Source organism: Anomaloglossus baeobatrachus, chromosome 4, assembly GCF_048569485.1.
Source record: "Anomaloglossus baeobatrachus isolate aAnoBae1 chromosome 4, aAnoBae1.hap1, whole genome shotgun sequence".
Classification (NCBI taxonomy): Eukaryota; Metazoa; Chordata; class Amphibia; order Anura; family Aromobatidae; genus Anomaloglossus; species Anomaloglossus baeobatrachus.
This window is the reverse complement of record NC_134356.1, coordinates 661,826,487-661,852,575: the sequence shown is the minus strand read 5'-3', so window position 1 is coordinate 661,852,575 and position 26,089 is coordinate 661,826,487. Positions and strand designations below refer to the sequence as shown.

Below are 26,089 nucleotides of genomic sequence, written 5' to 3'. Positions count from 1 at the left end.
CCGGTTCCCCTTCCCCACCGCGCAATGAATGAGACCTGCCTACGGCCGTCCGTGGCAGGTTGGCTCTCACCAAATACCTCTTCCACCGGCCACGGAGTGGCGAAGGCCAATGCCTGAGCTGTGACCTCCACACAGGGCCCTTATGGCCTGTTCGACTCCGTCCTGAATGTCTGACAGGAATATATCTAGGCCTATATCATTGAGGCTAAAACCATCTTCTAACACCAATCGGCTGATATCTGACTCCAACATCTCGTGTCCCAGCACTATACCTCTTCCTGCCGCTACAAATTTGGCGATCCGCATATTAACGTGCCGCCTAGACCGTTCCGCAGCTGCTATATTACTTGCCCCTGTCCAACTCAATCTCGGTAATATACTGGACCATACTACCACTACGCTGCTGAAGAAACTGCTGAACCTATCCAGGTCCGCTTGCTTGACCGCAAGCAGCTCCTGGATCCTTACGGTTACTAGGTTGTTTCCACCCGCGTGGATGACCAGCACTGCTGGGCCCGTGGCTATTCTTGATATGCTCACTACCTCGGGTAGGACATGTGTCCAGGCCAGGCCCCGAACTCCTCTGCAGTAGAACTTGAGGTGACGAAATCCCAGCACGCTTCCATCCGGTCTCGACTCGGCCCGCCGTGCTGCACAGAATATGTGTGAGTGACCTAATATTCAGATGCTAGGTCTTGACGGATCTAGGAAGAAAAACTGTTAGCTACTGTATTCAGCATTTTTATCATAGTGTCAGCGACCATCATTGTATTAGTACTGTATCTCTTCGTTCGTGAAGCCGGCCCTTGCTGCCTCGGTTGCTGCGCCGATGCGGAAGGAGTGCGTGCCGTAATCCCCTGGCTGTAAGCCCAGGCTGGAAAGTGACATTTTGAGCAAGGCCAAAAACTGGGTTTCCGTGAGTGGGGATCCATCCGCATGCTCTAAAAAGAATTTGCTGGGAACCCGAGACTCTAAGTAACGCTGCAAGATAAGGATGGGACAGAGGTGGCCGGGAAACGGGAAAATAGGGAACCAGACTCCTCGTCCGAGCTGATCTGTTTTGGAGCACCTTACATAGTTACATAGTTACATAGTTACTTAGGTTGAAAAAAGACCTAGGTCCATCTAGTTCAACCTTCCTCCACCAGTTCTACATTTAGTCACTAAGTCATTTATAACCAACAATGTTTTGTGTACTGAGGAAATCATCCAGCCCTTTTTTAAAAGCTGTTATAGTATCTGCCATTACTACCTCTTGTGGTAGGGCATTCCACAGTCTGACCGCTCTAACTGTAAAGAACCCTTTCCTATTTAGGTGTCGGAATCGCTTTTCTTCCACTCGCAGTGAGTGCCCCCTGGTCCTTAGTATTGTTTTCGGAAGAAATAAGTCATGTGCCAGTCCTTTATATTGACCACACATGTATTTATACATATAAATGAGATCTCCTCTGAGACGTCTTTTTTCTAAGCTAAACATATCTAACTTTTTCAATCTGCCATCATATGGGAGGCCTTCCATTCCTTGTAATAGTCTAGTTGCCCGCCTTTGAACTGACTCTAACTTCTGAATGTCCTTTTTAAAATGTGGAGCCCAAAACTGGATCCCGTATTCCAGATGTGGCCTTACAAGTGATTTATAGAGGGGTAACAATACGTTGGGATCACGGGATCTAATCTCTCTTTTTATACACCTTAAAATCTTGTTTGCTTTAGCAGCTGCTGCTTGACATTGAGTGCTGCTGCTCAGCTTATTTGTAATGAGAATACCCAAGTCCTTCTCCTGTTCTGTAGTCCCGAGTTTACTTCCATTTAATGTATACGCAGCTATAGGATTACTCCGTCCTAGGTGCATTACTTTACATTTATCAACATTAAATCTCATTTGCCAAGTATCTGCCCATTCTGACATCTTATCCAGATCTTTTTGTAATATTGTACTATCCAGGTCAGTTTTTACTATCCAGGTCAGTTTTTGCGGACTCGTTCTCCACCATTGCAAATTATAACGTCGTCGCGGAGCAGACTACCGGGACAAACTAAGGATCTGCTGACTAATTCGCTGATTCGCAAAGCCTCGAAGAATGCGAGAGAGAAGGCAGCCGAGAACAAGAGGACCTCGCTGTCATTGGTGCATATGTCACCTAGCTGGTTTATTATGCCTGAAAGGATGGCGAATGAAATGGGCCTTCTGCTTTCGGTGCACCGACTCTTCCGCTTCCAGCCTTTAACGGCCTGCGTGAACAGAAAGGCCTTGGTGACATCAGGCCATCCACGAACCTGGAAGTGAAAGGCTATGCCTGCGAGCCGCTGCTGCGCTACTGTACCCGACACGGCATTAGTATGCAAATGCGCTATATACCGAGCAACGGAATTTCTAAGAAATACAGCGGATAACAGAGAGTAGTAGATAGGGATGTCAAACCGCGCCACTGACTCAGCCGATCCAGGAGATTATGGATTGATGTTGCTTTTATTCATTACACAGATCAAGTCAACGCGTTTCGGGAGTCACAGCTCCCTTCATCAGGACAGACTGGCAAGCAAAACAAATCTGCTGTACAAGGATTCCTTCCAGCAATATATACCTTACTGATGACGTCATGATCCACCCCCTTCTGAAAAAATCGGCGGGAATCCATACATAGAAAAAAATGTCATCATCTATTACATTCAACCTTTCTTATAGTAAATCAATTCAACATTATTATATCTGTCCTGACGACTAAGATGTATGAATTAAAAATGGATTAAAAAGAAAATAAAAACATGTGTTTGTGCAAAATCTATATGCGTACCTCTCTTTTATATATAGTGTCAAAATTATTGTAGGGAAACCATGCAAGTGTGCAACTAGACAATCACAACATTGCCTAGAACGTCTTTAGGAAAGTGTCAATTGATCAAAGCGGCTGGGTTGTGATCGTAAATTCAGCCAGCGCCATCCTGGAAGTGATCATCGGGATGTGTTCAAACCATGGATTTATTACAAAGTATACTAAATGGAAACCTATTGAAAGAAAGCGTGTCTAAAAGGATTAATTATCCAGTGAGTAAAAAAGTACATGGTATAAAAAAGGATGAAAAAAGAAAAAAGGAAAAGGATCAAATTTTATCCCTTAAAGAACAGTGTCATGGTCTTAGAACCAAAAACTAAATAGACCATGAGCTTAGTGGAGGGGATTTGTGCCAACACAAGGCGCTATAGTTCCCTGTGTGTCAGTGTAGGGAAGAAAATAGATGAATGTCCATATAATTGTTAATTTCCCTGACCGACAAGCTAGTGCGGATCATTCTATGGGAAAACAATTAATGTTGTTTTAGTCGAAAATCACCAACATCATACCATCATTTATTTAGGAATGATAATTTGGGGACCAGTAAAAAAGTAGATTATACCCGGTTAAAGGCGTGGGAAAAAAATACAGACATCTGCTTAGTAAGGATCTGGAGCTAGTATAAGACTGAACTATGCCGTGAGGGTGAATAGAGTTCAAACCCGTGGGAACAAATCAAGTGCGCATGTCAAGGAGATCTCTCTCGAGGAATGTGTACAGACATCTGCTTAGTAAGGATATGGAGCTAGTATAAGAATGAGCTATGCCGTGAGGGTGAATAGAGTTCAAACCCGTGGGAACAAATCAAGTGCGCATGTCAAGGAGATCTCTCTCGAGGAATGTGTTTGTATGGAGCTATGTGTGGTGTATAATGTGTCCCTAGAACACTGCAATTGTTTTGTCTCTAACAGTTATTAAGAATATATATATATATGAATATATATATGTGTATAAAATAATTCTAAAAACATAAGGCTATGACCTGATCATATTATTATTACAGCAGTTTAATAAAATAATTTGGAGTGACCACCTAAAACCTATAGGGATATAGAAGTCCTCTCTAACGATAAAAAACACTAAAATCATCACAACACATCATAAAATCATAATATTACATAAAAGGTTACGTTCAAAACATAAAGAAGAGTAGTCCATGATGTTCTCTAGTCAGAGATAATCCGTTGCTCGTTAGACGGCGTCCATATAAACAATCTTATTATTGGGGATATTGTGGTCATTTCTTTACAACACAGGCACAAACACAACAAAGGGACTACTTTAGGGGACAATAGCGATCTAATAAAACAGATCCGTTACTTCATTGAGCCCAAAGGGTTTAAGTGTGTTAAGTTTATAGATCCAATAGGTCTCTTTCCTTTTTAGAGCATCAATGCGATTATGTGAGAAAGGGGGTATCTGTTCGATCGGGGTGATTCTGATCTTTGAATTCCCATTATGATCCATAGTGATGTGTCTCGACAGACCATGTAACATGAATCCTATTTTAATGTTGTGTCTATGCGAGTTTAACCTATTATGTAGGGCCTGTGTTGTTCTCCCAATATATTGTCTATCGCATTCACATTCAATCAAATATATGACATAATCTGATTGACAATTTAAACGTGATTTAATGGAAAAAACTTCCCCCCCCCGTTTTTGAGCAAAAATTGACCCTTTTATGTTGAATTGACCTGCAGCATAGACAGTTCTTAGAGAAACATTTAAAGGATCCCTTAATATTATCCATGGCTTCCATGGGTTTTTTCTCTCTGAGCCGGCTAGGAGCTAACTGATTTTTTAATGTCGAGGCCCTCCGATAGGTAATCCCAGGAACCTCTGGGATAGCTTTCTTCAGAAAGGGGTCATTCCGAAGAATACCCCAGTGTTTACGGATAATACTCTTGATTATATCCCCATCATTGCTATAAGTCATCACAAAATTGGACGAAAAATTCACACTCGTGTCTTTAATATTGTGATTGTTTGATCTTACTAGATCTGTCTGTGTTAGTTTTTTGTTGACATGATATGCTTTCTTGATTAATGGGACGGGATATTCTTTCTCCAAAAACCTTTCTCTCAGGATGTTGGCTTGTAGCTCAAAGTCCCTATCTAATGAACAATTCTTTCGGATTCTTTGGAACTGATTCTTTGGGATATTTTGTAACCATTTATTGTAATGGTTACTAGTAAAATGAATATAGCCATTGCTATCTACTTTTTTAAAAAAGGTTTTCGTATGGATTACTCCTTCATTGTGTGAGATGGTCAGGTCTAGGAAGTCAATATTATCCTTATTCATAATAGGGGAGAAAATAAGACCCCAATTGTTATTGCATATTTGTCCCAAGAATTCATTCAAATTATCTTGTGAATTGTCCCAGATCAGGAACAGGTCGTCGATATACCTTTTATAGACAATCACATGCTTGAATAATACCGACCCAAAAATGTATAATGACTCAAACATACCCATGAACAGATTTGCGTACGTAGGTGCGACTTTGGACCCCATCGCAGTCCCACAGCATTGGTGGTATAGTGTATTTTGGAAAGTGAAGTAGTTATTAAATAGTATAAACCTCATTCCTTCAAGGAGGAAGTTTTTTTGCCCTTCCGGCAGACGTTCATCCACTAATAAAAATTGCTTAAAACACTCTAATCCTAGTTGGTGGGAGATGTTGGTATACAGTGCTGAGATATCTAGAGTTACAAAAACAAACGTGTCTTTCCACTCAATACTCTTAATTATATTGATGAGCTCTGTGGAGTCACGGAGATAGCTTCTCAGATTGGTGACATGTCTTCTCATAATGCGGTCAATGTAAGCTGCTAGATTTGCAGTCAAGGAATCAATACCTGAAATGATAGGTCTCCCAGGGGGATTCTCAAGATCCTTATGGATCTTCGGTAGGTGATAATAAAAGGCTAGTTTAGGGTTTTTAATACTGAGAAACTTAGTCTCATCCTTATTTAATATTCCTTCTATGACCGCTTTATTAACCAATACATGGTAATCAAGAATAGCCTGGTTATAATTGGCCATATCCACAGTCTCATAATGGAGAGGGTTAGACAGGTTCCTAAGCGCCTCCTGTATGTAAGTCTTTCTATTTTGTAATACGATCCCACCTCCTTTGTCAGCGCATCTGATTACTAGGTCAGGGTTATTTCTTAATGAGAGTAAGGCTCTTCTCTCATCCATATTTAAATTGGTTTTTACTGAATTCCTATAGCTTGAGAGTTTCTTAAATTCTTCCAAAACTAAATCACTAAAAGTTTCTAGATGGTGACCCTTACTCCGTACAGGATAAAAGTTGGATTTTGATTTTAAATCCGTATGATGAAAAATATCAGGGCTCTCTATGTATGTATTGGGATGGGTCTTGTGTATCTCAAAATTTCTAGTTAAGGTGAGCTTTCTCACAAATTTCTGAAAGTCCAAGTACAACTCGAAGTCATTAGCACTGGTAGCAGGACAGAAAGACAAGCCTTTCCTAAGAATTTTAAGCTCCCCTTTGGATAGGGGGTAATCTGATAGATTAAAAATACCTAAATTAATGTCTCGTGTAATAGATCTCTTCTCTCTTTTTTGTTTGACCCTAAATCCAGCCCTGGATCCTCTGTAGTGCTTTTTCTCTTTCCTGTTCTTGGTGTCAGAAAGTTGGTTATATGGCTCTGTGACTTTCTGGCCAAGGCTAAAAAAGGAACACACGTGTTGCCTTTTTGGGAGTTATCAATGGTAATCGTACTAGTTTTGGGGCTAATAATGGGGGAGGCCCTAGGAGATAGGATAGTCATCGGTTCATTATCACTAGGTATCTCAGGTAGGGGAATAAACTCCTCATGTGTAGATAATTCAAGGAGATCTATGAAATCCTTGTCGGGTTCATCTAAAGGGATCAATTTATTGAACTCTTTTTCCAAGGCTATGTCTCTGTCCTTGCGGATTCTTTCGATCTGAATCCTTAGAGCTTCGAGTTGTCTCTTAGTGCTTTCAAAATCTCTCACATTCCCATCACTCTTAGGAATATCTATCTGTATCTTATTGGATGGTTCACTCGGAACCACTTTCTTAGGTGCCATATTTAGATTTCCCCCAGGGGGTTCAATAGAAGATATTTTAGTTTGTAATCCCCCTACATCAGAATTAATGGGAGTTTGTCGGATAGGGGTCGTCTCAGAGTTCAAAGAACTAGGGCCCACCATCCCATTCCTAGAAGAGGATAGAGACCTTTTTCTACTCTTATGGAACTTGCTATTAACAACGTTTTTACTATTGAAACTGTTAATTCTGAACCTGCGGTTAACAGGTTCTCTAGATGGATCCCGAGGGACGGGATCCTGAGATTTTGAGGGAATCATATCTTGCCTGTCCCTCTGTAATTTTTTCGACTTTCTGAAAATAGTATCTTGTTCCATTTGTGTAAGTTTAGTGTTGATATCGGAATTGGCTATTTTATATTCAGGGTGCAATTCAAAATGACTGAGTTCTTTATACAGATCCTTAATTTTGGCAGTCGCCTCATTAGCAATCACGGTCCTTTTCTTATATAAACATTGTAGCATATTCCTCATACAGTCATTAAGGATCCCCTCCCATTCCAGTGAAAAAACCGGATCAGAGGGGAAAGGAGAGTCATGTTTAATCCTTAAGCCCCTAGGGCACAACTTTTCTTCCATATAGATGGTAAGAAACCGGGCATCCAACCCAAAGCGGAGTTCCTCTTTCAAAAGATCCTCCAATTGTACAACCAGTCTTTTCATGCTCAACGTATCCTCCTCTGAATAGACATTAGGCAAATCCAAATCACAGTCAGTATTAATTAGTTCACGGGTACCTACTGTTTGTAGGATTAGTTTTTCCCTGGAGGACAAACGGTTGTTGAAGTAATCCATTATGTAGTTTGACGACCCTCTGCAGCTATATCCACACCAAGGGAAGCTGGTCAAGCCAGATCCAGAATCAGTCAGAGGAAAACACTGTGGAAAAGAAGCGCAATAGGGTCTTACCCCAGAAAAATGGGGGGGAGTCAAGGAGGGTGGTCTTACTCACCTATAGGGGTTGTGAAAGTCACAACGCCTATAACAGCATATTAAGAAATCCAAGCCACGGCAGCGGACCCAAAAATGGCAGATAACAGAGAGTAGTAGATAGGGATGTCAAACCGCGCCACTGACTCAGCCGATCCAGGAGATTATGGATTGATGTTGCTTTTATTCATTACACAGATCAAGTCAACGCGTTTCGGGAGTCACAGCTCCCTTCATCAGGACAGACTGGCAAGCAAAACAAATCTGCTGTACAAGGATTCCTTCCAGCAATATATACCTTACTGATGACGTCATGATCCACCCCCTTCTGAAAAAATCGGCGGGAATCCATACATAGAAAAAAATGTCATCATCTATTACATTCAACCTTTCTTATAGTAAATCAATTCAACATTATTATATCTGTCCTGACGACTAAGATGTATGAATTAAAAATGGATTAAAAAGAAAATAAAAACATGTGTTTGTGCAAAATCTATATGCGTACCTCTCTTTTATATATAGTGTCAAAATTATTGTAGGGAAACCATGCAAGTGTGCAACTAGACAATCACAACATTGCCTAGAACGTCTTTAGGAAAGTGTCAATTGATCAAAGCGGCTGGGTTGTGATCGTAAATTGAGCCAGCGCCATCCTGGAAGTGATCGTCGGGATGTGTTCAAACCATGGATTTATTACAAAGTATACTAAATGGAAACCTATTGAAAGAAAGCGTGTCTAAAAGGATTAATTATCCAGTGAGTAAAAAAGTACATGGTATAAAAAAGGATGAAAAAAGAAAAAAGGAAAAGGATCAAATTTTATCCCTTAAAGAACAGTGTCATGGTCTTAGAACCAAAAACTAAATAGACCATGAGCTTAGTGGAGGGGTGTGAGGCAAATCCCGGGATATGAAGATGAATTATGACTCCAGTCATAGTCCCTCATCACTCCCTGGCAGTGCCCCCTCCCTTCTTGTTCTCAGTGTTCCACTTACACCTCCATGGCCATGTCCTGTGATATGGAGATGAGGTGGTGTGGGAACAATGGACACAGGATGACTCCCTGCCGTCACCCTGTAACAAGAGTTGTATCTCATTAGCAAGGCTATGGAACTAGCAGACAGAACGACTCCAGTAAAAAATGGTTCATATCTCGCAAGCCATATTTCCGATAAATATGGCAACCATAAAAATGGTGTCTCCGCATGTGGACGATGCCGGCACACCCTTTTTATGGGAGCAGGACATTGGGAAATGCCCCAGGCGTGATATCAGCCAATGGGGAACTGGCAGACAGGTCATGAGTCCCCTCGTTCTGTAGCTAAATTCATAACTGTCACAATGAGAGCGTTGGCGTCCGCCTACGACGCTCCCAGGCAAAGTTATGGCCCATATTCCATGTTGGGATATTGTCCATAACTCAAGCCAGGGGTGGAGCAGTGCTCCCTGTGAGGTCACGAAGGTAGGAGGAGACCTGGATCTGCCCAGGTTGATAACCCTACTTCGGCCATTTTCCAGCGTTCCTTCGCTGGGGGCACGTGTAGGAAACATCTGTGGGAGTTCCTGGAAACCTGGTCTACAGCGCCCCCCTGTGGCCAGACGCAACAAGGTAACTGCTGGAACTGTGTATGCCTGTTTGTAACCCATGCTTTGATTGTAACTGTACTCTGACATATGTATATTCTGTAGATTCCCTATTGTATATATTGTAGTTCTAGTGTGCTTTAGGCTGATTAAATTATATAATTAATCTTGGGCTGTTCTGTTATCTCGATCTTGAATCCCACGTCTGTGTGTTCGGCTAATAGTTACCGTGAAGCGGTTGGTGGCAGCGAGTTGGTGCCAAGGATTATTGTGGGGAGGCCAGTGAGATTCGGGGAGATTTTATATATTCCGCCCGCGGAGGTCGGGGGAATATATACCCTACTCTCACCGGGGACCCTTCAATAATCGGCATAAGTAGTATAGCGGCCTCCTTGCTTATTGTCGGGCAATTCCATAATTGGCCTGACTATAAGAGGGGCGCTAGAGAGCGCATCACGTGCTCTGTCTGTCGGTCGGGAGGTATAAAGGAGGGGTGACCCCCACTTGTTACCCCCCGATTGTGACGTACTGGTAGCCAGCGCGGGGGATTTCTGAGTGACCCCCCGGTGGTTTGTGACATATTGGTGGCATAGCGGTGGGATCGAGATAATAGTGTGTGTGAGTGTGAGACCCATACTCCCAGACACTAAAGACTGCCTGCAGCAGCTGTGGCTGCTGGGGTCTTCAGACTAGCTCAACACTAGAGTGTCAGAGTGCAGATACTGTAAGGTGTGTGGAGGCATCAGGTGTCAGTTCTGTGTCAGTGACCAAAAGTCTGCAAGAATGGCTGATGGCACCAGGAGCAGAGCTATGCAACTGGCCAATGCTAAGGCAGGAGCCGAAGAGAGGGAGGACGGTGCTGTGGACAGCAATGAGGAGGTTGCCCACGAGTCCTCCAGGAGCTCGACGCCAGAAAACCGTTCTGCCGAGGACATTGCGCAACCTGGCACTGCTGGACAAGATGAGGAGGAGCTCACCCAAGGTTCCTCAACGAGCCAGATGCCAGCCCTCCGCTCTGAAAGGGACAGTGAATCGCCTAGCTCTGCAGCGTGCCGCAGATCACCACGTGCCATTCCACCGAGCCTGGGAGGCTCGGATAGCCTTCTTCAAATGGCTATGGCCCTTCTCCAGGCTGGAGACCAGAAGGGCTACAAGGAACTCCTGGCAGAGCGCAGGGCAGAGCGGCACGCAGAGCGTGAGGCTGCGGAGCGAGAGCGGCAGGCAGCGCGTGAAGAGCGAGAGCGACAGGCAGACCGTGACTACCAGCTGCAGCTAGCTCAGCTCCGGCCCTCATCAGCCACACGTGACCTTCGAGACACCAAACTTCCAAAGGTCCGTGTTGAGGACTTCCCAGTGCTGGAGAAGGATGGAGACTTGGACTCTTTCTTGACTGCTTTTGAACGGACTTGCTTGCAGCACCATCTGGACAAGGACCAGTGGGCCAAATACCTGACCCCCCGTTTAAGGGGTAAGGCCCTGGATATCCTTGGGGACTTGCCTGCTGAGGCAGATCAGGGCTACGACACCATCAAGCGGGCCCTGATCCAACAGTACAACCTCACTCCAGAGTCCTACCGCAAGAAGTTCCGGAGCCTACAGAAGGGACCAAAGGACTCCTGGGCTGACCACCGGCGGGCACTTGCCCGAGCTGCCGACCACTGGACCCAAGGCCTGCAGCTTTCCACCGGACCGGAGATCCTGGACTTGTTCATCACGGAGCAACTCTTGTGGAACTGCCCTGAGGATCTCCGCCAGTTCATCCGAGACCAGAAGCCAAAGGGGTCCACGGCTACAGCTGCCCTTGCCGATGACTACACCAACAATCGGGCTCCTGAAGCCAGGAGAGCAGCCACCAGCAGCACCTGGAGAGGGGGTAAGATGAACTCTGCGACTGCCCCACCTGCCCCTAGACTGCAGGGGGTGTCCCCCTCAACTCCCCTCTCCAGGCCCGTGGCGGAACCAAGACGGTGCCACCAGTGCAACCTACCTGGACACTTCAAGGCCATGTGCCCTCAGCGTCCCAAGGCCCCGGCTCCGTCCCCGTCCCAAGGGCCGCCCAAGGTGTATTGTGTGGGTGGGGGTGGTGGTAGGTCCCTGGACAGCTTCCAACCTGTCACTGTCGGCCGGTCTGTGACCATAGGACTGCGAGACAGCGCCTCGGAGGTGACTCTGGTGCGGCCTGAGATGGTGTCCCCCCAAGACTTGATCCCTGGAAAAACCCTCGCTGTCTCCGGGATTGGAGGCACTGACCCGGCGCTGCCTGTTGCTGACATTTATGTGGACTGGGGCGCAGGGCGAGGGGTGAGGGAGGTGGGGGTAACTGATCGGATCCCTGCAAACGTGCTACTTGGGACAGATTTGGGGCAGATAACCTCCCAGTTTGGGCCCCAACCAAGGGCTGAACCTTCAGCCAGTACTGACATGCCTCCGGACAATGTTAATGTGTTATCTATGAATGATGTAAGGGAGGAGGGAGTGAACTCTGATATTTCTGCTTGCATAGACACCATAGACACACACGCAGCTGCAGCTGTGACAGGAGGGGAGGGGGTCAGAGAAAGGTGTGACAATGCCTCTACAAGTAATCAGCCTGTGAGCTGGGATCTGTTGCCCTCTGCAGGGATAAGCAGAGAGCAGGGTGCTGCAGGGGGAGGACCAGTGTGTGGGGTGGGGGCTACCACAGCAAATGTGGGGTCCCCAGAGATTTCACAGCGGGGTTCTGTTGCTGCAGGAGGGGAACAGGCAGGTGAGATTGGGGCCGGTCCAGGAGCGGAAGTGCTCCCAGGTAAGATCTCGGTGCATGGTTCCCCCACAACCGGGGTGTCAGGAAGCCAGGTAGGTCTGCCTGAACCGGCGACTTGGTCAGGAACGGAGGAGGAGCAGGCACGACCCATGGTCGCAGCGGCTGTGGCCGCTGTCACCCGCAGTGGGAGTGCTGGAAGCCAAGGGGCCTCCCGGAGGTCCGATAGCTCTTCCCCTTCTGACCAAGTGGCAGCCGAGTCAGGTGGAGGCCAGGACACAGGTCCCGGGGTACTGACTGAAGATGTGACAGTCTCGTCGATTCTGGCCACATCTAGTCAGGGGTTTCAGGCAGCGTTAGAAGCTGACGACAGCCTGAAAGCTCTTAAGGAGCAGGCGGCACAGCCTCCCTCGGACTCGGACCCGGAGCGAGTGGTCTGGGACCAAGGACGGCTGTACCGGGCCACGGTCCAGCAGGGTTCACCGGAGGCGTGGCCCAGGGACCGACAGTTGGTGGTACCCTATCCGTTCCGGACGGAGTTGTTGCGGATCGCACATGAGATTCCGATGGCCGGACACCTAGGGATCGCTAAGACCAAGGCCAGGTTAAACCAGCATTTCTACTGGCCAAAAATGGGGGCCGATGTGGCTGCCTACTGCCGTTCGTGTGAAACCTGTCAGAGAGTGGGGAAGGCGGGGCCACGCCCCAAAGCCCCACTGGTATCTCTGCCAATCATCGATGAGCCTTTCAGGAGGGTGGCTGTGGATCTGGTCGGCCCGCTGGCCATCCCCAGCAGCTCCGGGAAACGCTTCATACTGACGGTAGTGGACTATGCCACCCGGTACCCAGAAGCAGTGGCCTTGTCGTCCATTCGGGCTGACAAGGTGGCCACCGCATTGCTGGAGATTTTCTCCCGAGTGGGTTTTCCCCAGGAAATGCTCACTGACCGGGGGACCCAATTCATGTCCCAGCTGATGGAGGCCCTCTGTAAGCAAGCCCAGGTGCGACATCTGGTGGCCAGCCCGTACCATCCACAGACTAATGGCCTGTGCGAGCGGTTCAATGGCACCTTAAAGCCGATGCTTAAGATGTTGGTCGACTCCCATGGGCGTGACTGGGAGCGGTATCTCCCACACCTGTTATTTGCTTACCGGGAGGTTCCACGGGCCTCAACAGGATTCTCACCGTTTGAGCTCCTGTACGGGCGACGTGTGCGGGGCCCCCTGGCTCTGGTGAAAGAGGCTTGGGAAGGGGATTTGGCCACCCCTGGAGTGTCGGTTATCGAGTATGTCATGCGCTTCCGGGACAAAATGCAGGCCTTGACGCAACTGGTACACGACAATATGGCTCAAGCCCAGGCCGATCAGAAGCGTTGGTACGACCAGAACGCTTGTGAGAGGACCTACCAAGTGGGTCAAAAGGTGTGGGTACTGGTCCCCGTACCACAGGACAAGCTTCAGGCAGCCTGGGAAGGCCCATACCTCGTGTACCAGCAGCTCAACCCTGTAACGTACCTGGTCACCCTGGACCCTGCCCGTGGAAGGCGGAAGCCCTTCCATGTGAACATGATGAAGGCACATCATGAGCGGGAGGCATGTGCGCTCCCCGTGTGCAACCTGCCCGAGGAGGGAGAAGCGGAAACCCTCTTGGATATGCTAGCCCAGGTTAGGGCAGGCGGATCCATTGAGGATGTGGAGGTTGGCCACCAGCTCTTGGAAGACCAACGGTCCCAGCTGTGGGCCACCCTCCTCCCCTTCCGGGGGTTGTTTACCAACCAGCCCGGAAGGACTGACTTGGCTGTCCATCACGTGGACACTGGGGATCATCCCCCGATCCGGCGTTCAGCATATCGGGTCTCCCTGGAGGTGCAGCAACACATGCGCCAGGAGATTGACGAGATGCTGAAGCTGGGGGTGATCCAGGCATCCAACAGCGCTTGGGCCTCGCCTGTAGTCCTCGTCCCTAAGAAGGACCGAACCACTCGGTTCTGCGTGGACTACAGGGGGCTCAATGCTGTCACGGTCGCCGATGCGTGCGTACCCAATGCCACGCATCGATGACCTGCTCGATCAGTTGGCCGGGGCTCAGTACCTGACCATCATGGATCTGAGCCGGGGATATTGGCAGATCCCCCTGACTCGCAAGGCCAGGGAACGCTCTGCCTTTATTACCCCATTTGGACTATACGAGTCCACGGTGATGCCATTCGGGATGAGGAATGCCCCTGCCACTTTCCAGCGGATGGTCAACACCCTGCTCAAGGGACTTGAAGGGTACGCGGCCGCGTACCTAGATGACATTGCCGTCTTCAGTCCCACCTGGGAGGACCACCTAGAGCATCTAGCACAGGTGCTCAGGCGGATCCACCGGGCAGGTTTGACCATCAAGCCGGGAAAGTGTCAGCTGGCCATGAGCGAGGTCCAGTACCTCGGTCACCGGGTAGGCGGGAGAACACTGAAGCCCGAGCCTGAGAAAGTGGAGGCCATCGCATCCTGGCCCACCCCCAGGACCAAGAAGCAGGTGATGTCCTTCTTGGGGACCGCTGGGTACTATAGGAGGTTTGTTCCATGCTATAGTAGCCTGGCAAAGCCCTTGACGGACCTCACCAAGAAGAAGCTGCCCTCTGCAGTCGATTGGACAATGGACTGCGAGACAGCCTTCCGGGCCCTAAAGGACGCCCTGTCCAGCCCGCCCGTGCTACAGGCAGCCGACTTCACGCGGCCGTTTGTAGTACAGACCGACGCCAGTGACTTCGGCCTCGGTGCGGTGCTCAGCCAGGTGGACTCTGCGAGCCAAGAGCACCCAGTCTTGTACCTGAGCAGGAAGCTGTTACCAAGGGAAGTTGCCTATTCCACGATGGAGAAGGAGTGCCTGGCCATAGTGTGGGCCCTGCAGCGTCTGCAACCCTATCTATACGGGCGCCACTTCATCGTGGAGACGGACCACAATCCCCTCAGCTGGTTGCACACCGTCTCTGGGACGAATGGGCGATTGTTGCGATGGAGCCTTGCGCTCCAGCAATACAACTTCACCATTCGCCACAAAAGGGGCCGTGACCACGGTAACGCAGACGGGCTGTCCCGACAAGGAGAGGTCGCGGACGGGCGCACGGGGGAACACCGGAGTGTGCTGCCCCCTAGCGCCCTCAAAAGGGGGGAGGTGTGAGGCAAATCCCGGGATATGAAGATGAATTATGACTCCAGTCATAGTCCCTCATCACTCCCTGGCAGTGCCCCCTCCCTTCTTGTTCTCAGTGTTCCACTTACACCTCCATGGCCATGTCCTGTGATATGGAGATGAGGTGGTGTGGGAACAATGGACACAGGATGACTCCCTGCCGTCACCCTGTAACAAGAGTTGTATCTCATTAGCAAGGCTATGGAACTAGCAGACAGAACGACTCCAGTAAAAAATGGTTCATATCTCGCAAGCCATATTTCCGATAAATATGGCAACCATAAAAATGGTGTCTCCGCATGTGGACGATGCCGGCACACCCTTTTTATGGGAGCAGGACATTGGGAAATGCCCCAGGCGTGATATCAGCCAATGGGGAACTGGCAGACAGGTCATGAGTCCCCTCGTTCTGTAGCTAAATTCATAACTGTCACAATGAGAGCGTTGGCGTCCGCCTACGACGCTCCCAGGCAAAGTTATGGCCCATATTCCATGTTGGGATATTGTCCATAACTCAAGCCAGGGGTGGAGCAGTGCTCCCTGTGAGGTCACGAAGGTAGGAGGAGACCTGGATCTGCCCAGGTTGATAACCCTACTTCGGCCATTTTCCAGCGTTCTTTCGCTGGGGGCACGTGTAGGAAACATCTGTGGGAGTTCCTGGAAACCTGGTCTACAGCGCCCCCCTGTGGCCAGACGCAACAAGGTAACTGCTGGAACTGTGTATGCCTGTTTGTAACCCATGCTTTGATTGTAACTGTACTCTGACATATGTATATTCTGTAGATTCCCTATTGTATATATTGTAGTTCTAGTGTGCTTTAGGCTGATTAAATTATATAATTAATCTTGGGCTGTTCTGTTATCTCGATCTTGAATCCCACGTCTGTGTGTTCGGCTAATAGTTACCGTGAAGCGGTTGGTGGCAGCGAGTTGGTGCCAAGGATTATTGTGGGGAGGCCAGTGAGATTCGGGGAGATTTTATATATTCCGCCCGCGGAGGTCGGGGGAATATATACCCTACTCTCACCGGGGACCCTTCAATAATCGGCATAAGTAGTATAGCGGCCTCCTTGCTTATTGTCGGGCAATTCCATAATTGGCCTGACTATAAGAGGGGCGCTAGAGAGCGCATCACGTGCTCTGTCTGTCGGTCGGGAGGTATAAAGGAGGGGTGACCCCCACTTGTTACCCCCCGATTGTGACGTACTGGTAGCCAGCGCGGGGGATTTCTGAGTGACCCCCCGGTGGTTTGTGACAAGGGGATTTGTGCCAACACAAGGCGCTATAGTTCCCTGTGTGTCAGTGTAGGGAAGAAAATAGATGAATGTCCATATAATTGTTAATTTCCCCGACCGACAAGCTAGTGCGGATCATTCTATGGGAAAACAATTAATGTTGTTTTAGTCGAAAATCACCAACATCATACCATCATTTATTTAGGAATGATAATTTGGGGACCAGTAAAAAAGTAGATTATACCCGGTTAAAGGCGTGGGAAAAAAATACAGACATCTGCTTAGTAAGGATCTGGAGCTAGTATAAGACTGAACTATGCCGTGAGGGTGAATAGAGTTCAAACCCGTGGGAACAAATCAAGTGCGCATGTCAAGGAGATCTCTCTCGAAGAATGTGTTTGTATGGAGCTATGTGTGGTGTATAATGTGTCCCTAGAACACTGAAATTGTTTTGTCTCTAACAGTTATTAAGAATATATATATATATGAATATATATATGTGTATAAAATAATTCTAAAAACATAAGGCTATGACCTGATCATATTATTATTACAGCAGTTTAATAAAATAATTTGGAGTGACCACCTAAAACCTATAGGGATATAGAAGTCCTCTCTAACGATAAAAAACACTAAAATCATCACAACACATCATAAAATCATAATATTACATAAAAGGTTACGTTCAAAACATAAAGAAGAGTAGTCCATGATGTTCTCTAGTCAGGGATAATCCGTTGCTCGTTAGACGGCGTCCATATAAACAATCTTATTATTGGGGATATTGTGGTCATTTCTTTACAACACAGGCACAAACACAACAAAGGGACTACTTTAGGGGACAATAGCGATCTAATAAAACAGATCCGTTACTTCATTGAGCCCAAAGGGTTTCAGTGTGTTAAGTTTATAGATCCAATAGAAAGGAAAGAGACCTATTGGATCTATAAACTTAACACACTTAAACCCTTTGGGCTCAATGAAGTAACGGATCTGTTTTATTAGATCGCTATTGTCCCCTAAAGTAGTCCCTTTGTTGTGTTTGTGCCTGTGTTGTAAAGAAATGACCACAATATCCCCAATAATAAGATTGTTTATATGGACGCCGTCTAACGAGCAACGGATTATCCCTGACTAGAGAACATCATGGACTACTCTTCTTTATGTTTTGAACGTAACCTTTTATGTAATATTATGATTTTATGATGTGTTGTGATGATTTTAGTGTTTTTTATCGTTAGAGAGGACTTCTATATCCCTATAGGTTTTAGGTGGTCACTCCAAATTATTTTATTAAACTGCTGTAATAATAATATGATCAGGTCATAGCCTTATGTTTTTAGAATTATTTTATACACATATATATATTCATATATATATATATATTCTTAATAACTGTTAGAGACAAAACAATTGCAGTGTTCTAGGGACACATTATACACCACACATAGCTCCATACAAACACATTCCTCGAGAGAGATCTCCTTGACATGCGCACTTGATTTGTTCCCACGGGTTTGAACTCTATTCACCCTCACGGCATAGTTCAGTCTTATACTAGCTCCAGATCCTTACTAAGCAGATGTCTGTATTTTTTTCCCACGCCTTTAACCGGGTATAATCTACTTTTTTACTGGTCCCCAAATTATCATTCCTAAATAAATGATGGTATGATGTTGGTGATTTTCGACTAAAACAACATTAATTGTTTTCCCATAGAATGAGCCGCACTAGCTTGTCGGTCGGGGAAATTAACAATTATATGGACATTCATCTATTTTCTTCCCTACACTGACACACAGGGAACTATAGCGCCTTGTGTTGGCACAAATCCCCTCCACTAAGCTCATGGTCTATTTAGTTTTTGGTTCTAAGACCATGACACTGTTCTTTAAGGGATAAAATTTGATCCTCTTCCTTTTTTCTTTTTTCATCCTTTTTTATACCATGTACTTTTTTACTCACTGGATAATTAATCCTTTTAGACACGCTTTCTTTCAATAGGTTTCCACTTAGTATACTTTGTAATAAATCCATGGTTTGAACACATCCCGACGATCACTTCCAGGATGGCGCTGGCTGAATTTACGATCACAACCCAGCCGCTTTGATCAATTGACACTTTCCTAAAGACGTTCTAGGCAATGTTGTGATTGTCTAGTTGCACACTTGCATGGTTTCCCTACAATAATTTTGACACTATATATAAAAGAGAGGTACGCATATAGATTTTGCACAAACACATGTTTTTATTTTCTTTTTAATCCATTTTTAATTCATACATCTTAGTCGTCAGGACAGATATAATAATGTTGAATTGATTTACTATAAGAAAGGTTGAATGTAATAGATGATGACATTTTTTTCTATGTATGGATTCCCGCCGATTTTTTCAGAAGGGGGTGGATCATGACGTCATCAGTAAGGTATATATTGCTGGAAGGAATCCTTGTACAGCAGATTTGTTTTGCTTGCCAGTCTGTCCTGATGAAGGGAGCTGTGACTCCCGAAACGCGTTGACTTGATCTGTGTAATGAATAAAAGCAACATCAATCCATAATCTCCTGGATCGGCTGAGTCAGTGGCACGGTTTGACATCCCTATCTACTACTCTCTGTTATCTGCCATTTTTGGGTCCGCTGCCGTGGCTTGGATTTCTTAATATGCTGTTATAGGCGTTGTGACTTTCACAACCCCTATAGGTGAGTAAGACCACCCTCCTTGACTCCCCCCCATTTTTCTGGGGTAAGACCCTATTGCGCTTCTTTTCCACAGTGTTTTCCTCTAAGAAATACAGCGGACACCTGGCTAGGCAGCGGTTGAGCTGAATTTAACCATTCTTTCCAACCCTTACCATACGAACGCGACGTTGATGGAGCTAGGGATGCCTGGACCAAAGGCATCAGCTGTTCTCGGGGACCGTCCAGATGAACTGTGGACACTTCTGGACAATGCTGTCCGCTTCTGGGTGTAATACGCGAAGCTTCTGAAATTCAAAATGCGATAAGGCATCAGCAATACTGTTATCGATCCCTGGAACGTGACGGGCCCTGAACCAGCTCTGACGTCACTCCCGGTCCAGAATCCAAAAACCGGAAGTGATGTATAGTCACATAGTCGCCGCGTCACAGGAAGTGACGCGGCTGCCATGATTACCGGATGTGACACAGCCTCCGCATGCAACGGTGAGTCACATGGGGGCCGCGTCATCGGGGGGACGCACCAGGGGAGCTGGGGGTTCGGGAGCCGGGGGTGAGAGTGGACCGGACCTTCTGGACCGGGCCGCCCTGCGCCTAGGATATGTTGTGGGGCTTAAACGCTGCGGTGGACGGGAGGGTCTGGAAGACCTGCGCCCACAGCTGCTGGGTACCGGGAGGAGGGAGCTGGTGCCCACAAGGGAGGCAAGCCATTCGGCTCCCTCCCGTCCAATTCTTTCTCTTACCGTAGCTTCCAGGGGGTCCATCGATGATGCTCACCCTGAGGGCAGATTGTGGTAAGAGGAAGGAGGGACTCCGGAGGCTGCTTATAAGACCTGGAGGAGGTCCCAGCAAGGAAAGGGTGGCAGCGGGGGGCATTGCACAGTGGGGAGGAGGGAGAGGTGACCGTGGGAGGCCGTGGCAGGGGGCTCAGCAGTAAGGGGCAGCGGCATCAGCCGCAGTGCAGGGGTGGGATTCAAATTTTTAACAACAGGTTCTCTGTAAACCCCGCCCATTTGAAAACCACACCCATTCTGTAACCACACCCATTTTGTTAGCCACACCCATTTCCATGCACTTTCCTCAACCAAAAAATACAAGTAATTTAAAGTATAATCTCTTTCCCCTTCTTCCACTCCTATACCTTCACTCTCCTGTCCAGCACCAGTTGTTCCAGTCACTGTCAGTCTTATTGTATTAAACGCGTTTTCTACAGTTTTTAAAAATTATTACTAAAGGAGCCCTGCTAAAATTGGAACGGACGACCTTCCCTATACAGATCCCATCCCATGTGGCTCCTTTCCCACAACAGATCCCATCCCATGTGGTCTCTTGCCCCCTGAAGATTACATTCCATGTGGTCTCTTGCCCCCTGCAGATCTCATCCCATGTGGTCTCTTGCCCCCTGCAGATCTCATCCCATGTGGTCTCTTTCCCCTGCAGATCCCATCCCATTATGGCCCCTTTCCCCCTGCAGATCCCTTCCCATTATGGCCCCTTTTCCCCTGCAGATCCCATCCCATTATGGCCTCTTTCCCTTGCAGATCCCATCCCATTATGGCCTCTTTCCCCCTGCAGATCCCGTCCCATTATGGCCCCTTTCCCCCTGCAGATCCCATACCATTATGGCCCCTTTCCCCCTGCAGATCCCATCCCATTATGGCCCCTTTCTCCATGCAAATGTCGCGGGCGGAGGAGGGGACGCTGCGCTCTCCCACTGCTCGGGTCCGGCCGCTGCTGCTGCGCCTGCTCGGTGGTGGCTCGAGCGGTGGGCCGGATCCCGGGGACTCGAGCGGCGCTCCTCGCCCGTGAGTGAAAAGGGGGGAGATTTTGATTGTGGGGGTTTTCATTATTGTCCGTGACGCCACCCACGGTTGTGGTGATATTGGTGACACCACCGCTGCTCTAGACGGGAATCCCGGGAGCGGTGACAGGGAGCAGCTTGGTTGTTATTTCTCCCCTCCGTGGGTAGGGGGTTGGTTGTCCCGGGGCCCGGTGATAGGGTAGGGATGGATGACAGGCGGGTTACAGGGCCTGGTGAGGTGCAGGGTCGCGGGGGCAGCGCTGTGCCGTACGGCACGGTGGTACTCACTCAGCCAATGATGAGGACACAGTTCTCGGTAAAACACACGGCTGGATGGACGGGTCCCACAGACGACTGCGGTGTTGTTTCTCCTGGCAGGTTGATGGTGACTGCCTTTCCCTGCACCTATGTACGGTAGATGGTTCCAATGGGTTCCCACCGGTAACCCACTCCCCAGCTTGGATATGGGTTGGAGGAGCCCCTTTTGCCTGAAGGCGCTGGCCCTGAGAAACGGTTGCCTTGGCGGTGGCGGTGTCTCCCTCACTTGGTTGGACTGTTGCCTTCTGTCGGGACTTGGCTGTTGGGAAACCCAGGAGGTTCCCTTCACTAACGAATTCGGCAAATTCACGGCGACTCCTAGCCTTGCCGGGGTCCGTAAGCCCCTGCCAGATGGTGCTGGCTTCTCTTTGCGTACCGGTTCGGTACCGCCGGGCCACCGCCCGTCCACGGTCCTTACGGTAGACTCCAATCAGCCGCTCCTGCAGACGGTCACCACCGTCTGCCAACCTTGCTGTCTCGCCCGGGCCACACACCCGGACGCTGTCAGTTAGTTGCTCTACTACCACTTTCCTTCCTCTCACTTTCACCTCCAAAACTAATCTGCCTGGTTTTCCCGCCTCCAGGACTGTGAACTACTCGGTGGGCGAGACCAACCGCCTGGCCCACCCCCTGGTATGGACATCAGCCCCTGGAGGAAGGCAACAAGGGTTTTGTGTCTGACCTCGGTGTGCCTGCTGGGAGTGTGGGGTGTGTGGATGTTGTTCTCTGTGGCCACTGGCTTGTCCAGGGCGGCACACAAATACTATCCTTTTATGGCCTCCTCTCCCCATATAACCACATATAGCTCCCCTCTTATGTGGCTTCTCCCCATATAGCCACATATAGCTCCCCTCTTATGCGGCCCTTCTCACAATATAGCATGCCCCTCTTATGCGGCCCCTCTCCCCATATAGCGCTCCCCTCTTATGCGGCCCCTCTCCCTGCATCTTCGGCTGACTGAGCGCTTACCTGCAGCGGCGGCCTCTCCTGTGTCTCCCGTCCTCCTCCGCGGCTCTCTGCAAGCTGACGCTGACAGACAGCAGGAGGAGGAGCTCCCTCCTCTCACTGCCGTGACCTCTGCAGCGTCAGCGCGTCACTGCACGCCGGGTCAGGGAGCCGACAGGCTCCACTGGACCAGGAAGTGCAGCACGGAGGTACGGGCATTCATTTGTGCTAGTGTCTTAAAGAGACACTAACACAAATGAATACAGGGAGGAATCGGATCGCCGGAGCTGTTTCTTGCCGGTTCTGGGAACCAGCTGCTATTTTAACAACCGGTTCTCCAGAACCGGACAGAACCGGCTGAATCCCACCCCTGCCGCAGTGCCCTGCATTTCTAAATATTGTGTATTTATATTGGTTTACCTGGTGAAAATAGACAAGTGAGATGGGATATATTTGGTTTTTATTAAGTTGCCTAATAATTCTGCACAGTAATAGTTACCTGCACAAACAGATATCCTCCTAAGATAGCCAAATCTTAAAAAAAAAAACACTCCAACTTCCAAAAATATTGAGCTTTGATATTTATGAGTGTTTTGGGTTGATTGAGAACATAGTTGTTGATCAATAATAAAAAAAAATCCTCTAAAATACAACTTGCCTAATAATTCTGCACACGGTGTATAAACAGTGATTTCTCTTTCCATTGTATATGGTTAGTTCTTTTTAGATTTTTTTGTGCTTTTTCAGACGAGTTATTAGTAGGACTCGCCAAACAAAGCCGTTGTTAGCACGTCTCCTAAGAGTTCTGTATTATGAGGAACTGAAATATGCAAAATCAGATAAGATTCTTCAGAAAACAACTACATGTCACGTTATGAAGAAACAAACAGATCCTAATTCCATGGATGCATATTCTGAGTGGGTGACTCTGCATATTGACACAACATTTCACCTTTCAGATTGGGATATTTCCAGCCTCTTATCAGAGATCAGTATTGTACTAGGTCACCTTGCACTCAGGAATTACTCATCACCCATATGACCATGTAGGATGGATCTCTGCTGAAAAACATAAGGCCTTTTTGGCTTTGTCTTCAAGCTGGAGCCTCACAGGAGGATCTGTAGTGGAACCAGTCCATCCCTGCTACAAATCCAGTTGTCCTATGCCACATTGCAGAGTTGTCTGGGTATTCTAATATTGTGGGTCATTGGCACCAAAAAAATAATTTTTCTGCCCAATCTATATATATAATTGCATTATTCTGTCTGTCTGTCTGTCTGTCTTGCTCCAAAATTGTGTCCTTACGGTGACACAAAGATGATTAGCCGCTGGGCTCGCCATGGCCCCGCCCCCCGCACGGATTGGCCGCTCGCCTCGCCTCGGCTCCGCCCCCCACGGATTGGTCGCTCGCCTTGGCCTGGCCCCACCCTCCGCATGGATTGGCCACTCGCCCCGGCCCTCCGCACGCATCGCCAGACATAACCTTGCGCTGCTGATATCGTGACGGAGCCGGTGAACGCTGGTAACCATTATACACATCGGGTAACTAAGGTCCCTTAGTTACCCGATGTGTATCATAGTTACCAGCGTACACCGGCTCCGTCACGATCCCAGCAACGCCACACATAACCTTGCAATGCTGGGATCTTGACGGAGCCGGTGAACGCTGGTAACCATTATACACATCGGGTAACTAAGGTCCCTTAGTTACCCGATGTGTATCATAGTTACCAGCGTACACCGGCTCCCGGTACACATGTGCAGGGAGCCGGCATTATACTCCTCTCCCCCCAGGACTACTCCTCCTATTATAGTCCTCCTATTATACTCCTCTCTGAGTATAATAAGAGAACTATTATAGCATGGGGGATGGAGCACGATGGGGGGTGCGCAGCATGGGGGATGTAGCACGATGGGGGGTGCGCAGCATGGGGGATGGAGCACGATGGGGAGTGCGCAGCATGGAGGATGGAGCACGATGGGGAGTGCGCATCATGGGGGATGGAGCACGATGGGGGGTGCGCAGCATCGGGGATGGAGCACGATGGGGAATGCGCAGCATAGGGGATGGAGCACGATGGGGGGTGGCCAGCATGGGGGATGGAGCACGATGGGGGGTGCGCAGCATGGGGGATGGGGCACGATGGGGGGTGCGCACCTCCCCCCAACACACACACACAACACACCACACACACACTGGGAACCACAAACACCGCCATACACAGACACCCACACACACAGACAACACCGCACACACACAACACCCAACACACAAACACTGTGGCATACATAAATATACGCACATACCGCACAACACACACATTGCACAAAACATACCTCCCCCAAAACACACCACACCCACACAAACCGCGCAACACACACACACAACGCTACAGACACACAGCGCTCCACAAACAACGCAACACACGCAACACACATACAACACCGCTCTCACCCCCCGCCACACCCAGACAACACCCAGAACATGTACAGCGCCCTACACAAACACTTGGTAACTACACACAACAACATCTATATATATATATATATAAAACAAAAATCATACATGAACTACACAATACGTAAATTCTAGAATACCCGATGCGTAGAATCGGGCCACCTTCTAGTCTTTAATAAAAGTCCAAGATCATTCCTTTCGTCACCCAAGTGCATTGTGCCACACAAGAAAGTCCACATGGATGCCATCTATCGCAAGCCCTCTACGAGAAGAGAAGTGCCTCCATCCTTTCCCTATCGCTCCAGATTAAAAAGCCACAGCGAAAGTTGAGGACAGGTGGCCTCCCCACACAGTGTATTTCTGTTCATCTTCCAAAGGAGAGAAGCAAGGTGTTGTGGGGGGGTGTAGGACCTGATGACTATACGCCCCCTCCGTAGACTATGAGGAGGGGCATCACATAAGGCCATTGCGTTTTGAATTACCCTCATGGACAAATTAACATGCAGTGAATGTGTAAAAGAAAATCAACCGTAAAGAATCGACCTGTCCCTTTTCCCCACTTTTCTCCCAGTAAATCTCACACAATCTGCTCCTCAAAAAAGTTTAAAGGGTTTTCCAGATAAAAAAAGGCTTGTCCAGGAAATTGGATAAAATTGATTAAAAAAGAACAAACTCATTGATACTCATCTACCAGAATCCACCTGGATCCAGCCCTGACAAAGGAAGTGGAAACGTCTTCGTTCAACCAGCCGCTGGACTGCTGCGGCCTCTGATTGGCTGCAACATTCAGGTAACTTTGAACAACGCAACTTATGATGCACTGCTCTAGGCAAATACTACTGCAGCTAATCACAGGCTCAAGTGGTCTGGCAACTGGTTCAACAGTTATACCTCCACTTCCTGTGTCAGCTCCAACTGTGAAGCGGCCTGCACTGAATCCTGGCGAGTGCCGGTAAAAAAAGTTAGGGATATTTGGCTTTCATGTGAAAATTCAGGATGATCCTAAAATGCCCTCTAACCTTTTCAGGTGAGCTTAATATGACCTACTCTCTACTCTTTTGGATGCTCATGTCCAACTGTTGAATGTTTCAGTATTTTTGTACAACTTGGTGTTCTCTAACAAGGAGCATAATGGCAAAATTCACAACAGGTGTTTGATCCATGAATCACCCAATAAATTTTGAGGTTCAAATAGAATTGGTATTAAACTGTTCTCCTCATCATGCTGTTCACATTTTGACATTATGAGACCAA

At 48.0% G+C, this 26,089-nt stretch overlaps 1 protein-coding gene and 1 long non-coding RNA gene across 2 annotated transcripts in view; one reads left to right on the top strand and one right to left on the bottom strand.

Annotated features, from left to right (window-relative positions):
• The window catches only part of LOC142302052 (uncharacterized), a 35,036-nt gene extending 32,252 nt beyond the window's left edge, over window positions 1-2,784 (top strand). Inside the window, exon 2 of the long non-coding RNA XR_012752922.1 lies at window positions 2,486-2,784. This is a non-coding gene — a long non-coding RNA (uncharacterized LOC142302052). The remainder of the gene's footprint in view (window positions 1-2,485) is intronic.
• Window positions 1-26,089, bottom strand: part of ACP5 (acid phosphatase 5, tartrate resistant) — a 129,876-nt gene that overhangs the window by 40,456 nt on the left and 63,331 nt on the right. The window lies entirely within an intron of this gene.